Source organism: Austrofundulus limnaeus, unplaced genomic scaffold (assembly GCF_001266775.1).
Source record: "Austrofundulus limnaeus strain Quisiro unplaced genomic scaffold, Austrofundulus_limnaeus-1.0 Scaffold2876, whole genome shotgun sequence".
Taxonomy (NCBI): domain Eukaryota; kingdom Metazoa; phylum Chordata; class Actinopteri; order Cyprinodontiformes; family Rivulidae; genus Austrofundulus; species Austrofundulus limnaeus.
Window position 1 is genome coordinate 6,351 of NW_013955278.1, and position 3,065 is coordinate 9,415.

General features: G+C 39.9%; 2 non-coding genes across 2 annotated transcripts; both read right to left on the reverse strand.

Annotated features, from left to right (window-relative positions):
* Positions 1–1,543: 1,543 nt before the first annotated feature.
* trnaa-agc (transfer RNA alanine (anticodon AGC)) lies at positions 1,544–1,615 on the reverse strand. The gene has a single exon. It is a non-coding gene; the product is annotated as a tRNA-Ala (tRNA).
* Positions 1,616–1,766: 151 nt separating this feature from the next.
* Positions 1,767–1,838, reverse strand: trnaa-agc (transfer RNA alanine (anticodon AGC)). The gene has a single exon. It is a non-coding gene; the product is annotated as a tRNA-Ala (tRNA).
* Between the last annotated feature and the right edge of the window lie 1,227 nt (positions 1,839–3,065).

Genomic DNA, 3,065 nt, shown 5'->3' on the forward strand with positions numbered 1-3,065 from the left:
TGTGTTGGAAACGTTATTGAGTTGGTGTCTTTTTTTTTGTTTGTTTGATGTTTTGGTTTTTTTTTAATAAAAATGATGTATCGACTCCATTTCCCTACATGTTTTTTTTAAGTACGGGAAGTTTTCAGAAAAGGGGACACTTTCTCAAACATTTTAAATAAATTGTGTATGTATGATTAAGACACATGAGTATATTGATGAAATTACATAAAAGGGAAAAATGAAAGCAATAATCTTTAATTTAGAACAAATTGGTAAGTTTAAAATGCAACATTTTASAATAAAATGACGGGTTTAATTTTCAATTCATTTATTACATATAGAAGCAGAGTATTCAAATCTTAACAGAAAAAGTAAGCATGCATAATCCTTATATGTTCAACCGTTACTGAGGTTAAGYAGAGCAGCTAAACCTGTAAACAGCAAGACTCAACTCTGCACTGCCGACTTGACATAAGTGGCGCCATCGTGTGGCGTTAAAGGTACTACAGAATGTTAGGCTATTGCATACTTGCCAAGTTGGAGTTTATTCAATAAAGTTTCTTTACAAAAAATGCTGTCCGGCCAATCACAGAAGATAGGCACTGTAACCAATCATGTGTAGCAACAGAACCCCAACTGGATCCGCCCACCTTCTGCCAAAAGTAACTGGCGAGCGAGCAGCAGAGGAAGCTCGCGCGAGGGGGGAATGAAAAAAAAAAGACTCGCGCGAGGGTAATAGTGTGTGTGCGCGCGCGGGCCAAGAGATTCTGTGCACGAAAGGAGACAATGCGCGCGTGCAAGCAAATGTCCGCTCGCGGAGCTCAATCCCCTCTCGCGCGGATATGAAAACCCTCTTGCGCGGATATGAATTTGCTCGCGCGAAATGTCTTTGCGCGCGCGAAATGTCGTTTTTTTCTCGCGACAGTTCTGACATTATTTTGACGCCATACCCCTCCCCCTGCAGCATACATCACTGCAGGGGATTTCTTCCCAGTGGAGTCCAATGTGGAAAAGGAAAAGTCAGAGACTCGTCACCCAACGTTGTTCATCCACAAACTGGTCCAAAGTTTTTATCAGTCAGATTTCACCGTGAAAAATGTCTGTTTTATTCCCTTTTATGAGTTTTTTGCTGCTTGACTGTATTTACAAACTGCTGCTTCATTACGCTCTTTTTTTTTTTCCTTTGAAGCAAGTGGTTGAAGTAAAACAGCGTCTGAGCGCTTTCAGCACAAACAAACACTCCCACGAATTTCTGACCAATCACACAATAAAGTTCATATGTGTTCTTATGTGGAGGGGGTGGGGGTTTGAACTACTGGTTGCGACAAGAAATGTTGAAATGTCGACAATACGAACAGAATGAGCAGTTTTCATCATGAAACTGTGACAGTTCGGCTGCATTATGCTGGAGCCTTAAGAAGTCAGATACATAAATTTAGATGCTTTTCCTAAAAAGCTTGTGTTGAGACATCATTGAGTTTCACTTTGTCTGGTAATGATTTGTGCTTGATAAGATATTTTATTTAATTTTCAGGACATTTGATGGATAATAACAAACCTTTGGAGATGCTGGGGATTGAACCCAAGACCTCATACATGCTAAGCATGCGCTCTACCACTGAGCTACATCCCCATGAAACTTTGATAAATCATGTCATCCAGATGACAATATATTTAATCAATTAACATGCAGCAAATTTGTGGAGACACCTAAGTGATCTGTTTTCAGTTTCTGCCAAGAAGTCATTTGGGAGCTCCTAGCTTAAATAATTTACTTGTAGAAATAAAGATGCTGGGAATTGAACACAGGACCTCATACATGCTAAACATGCACTCTACCACTGAGCTACATCCCCAAAAAACTCATTAAACCATGTCATCCAGAGGACAATGTAGTTCAATTTAAAACAAAGGAAGGATTAAACTGTGGTTTGAGTTTGAGAAAAAAAATCTTTACAAAAAAATAATACTGCTACAATAAATCACACTGCAGTTATATTCTTAGATTTGCTGTTTCACTGAAGATGAAATAAATCCCTGCTTATATTTGGCTGAGCTTCTTTAGTTTTATTAATAAGAAGCATCTCTTCATCCACAATCCTTCTCGAACCATGCAGTATATATACTGTATCCCATTTATTTTGAAGTTTCATATTTCACTCTAGCATAAAGAGAAGAGTTTCCACTGAAAACCAGTTAAATAAGCTTCTTTAACATCCATTTTTGAGTGTCCAGCAGCTGCAAAAAATAATAATAATAAAAATAAAAACCCTGATTCTGAGATCTCATAAGCCTAGCTGGTTCAGAACACTGATCTGATGAATCAGTCCATGCAGAACCAGCTTATAGATGTTTCACACGCAGCAGAACGACTCTGCTCTTTTGAGTAAGAAGAGTTTGAAAGTGGACTTCAGAAAAGTTTTGTAGTTTTTGTTCTCGCTGCTAAAACACTCAGTGATTGATCACTTAAACGTGGCCAAGCTGCAGATTGACAAACTTCCCAAACTTTTTCTTTTGCTGTTGATTAAAGATTAATCAAAAAGAAAAAAATTGTATATGTCTTCTGGACGGGTTCTTCTCTAATGAAACGTTTTGACTTCTTCAGTCTGAGAATTTCAGGCAAAATTCAGGCTTTTAAGCCCTGCCTCCATGTGACTCCACCCCCTGTTAACATCCATCCATTGATCCATTTTCTGTACACGCTTCTTCCTTTTCAGGGTTGTGTGGGTCACTGGTGGCCATATCCAGAGGTCACAGTGCGAGGGGCGGGGTACACCCTGGACAGGTTGCAAGTCCATCACAGGGCCACACATAGAAACAAACAAGACAAACAACCATTCACTCTCACCTAGGGACAATTTAGAGTTATCAATTAACCTAACAGTCATGTTTTTGGTGTGTGGGAGGAAGCCAGAGTACCTGGAGAGAACCCACGCATGCACGGAGATAGCTTGCAAACTCCACCCAGAAAGGTCCCCGGACTGGGATTTGAACCGGTGACCTTCTTGCTGAGAGGCATCAGCTCTACCAACTGAGCCACCATGCCGCCGCCCTGTTAACAATAGGTGTTAATTAGGTGTCAA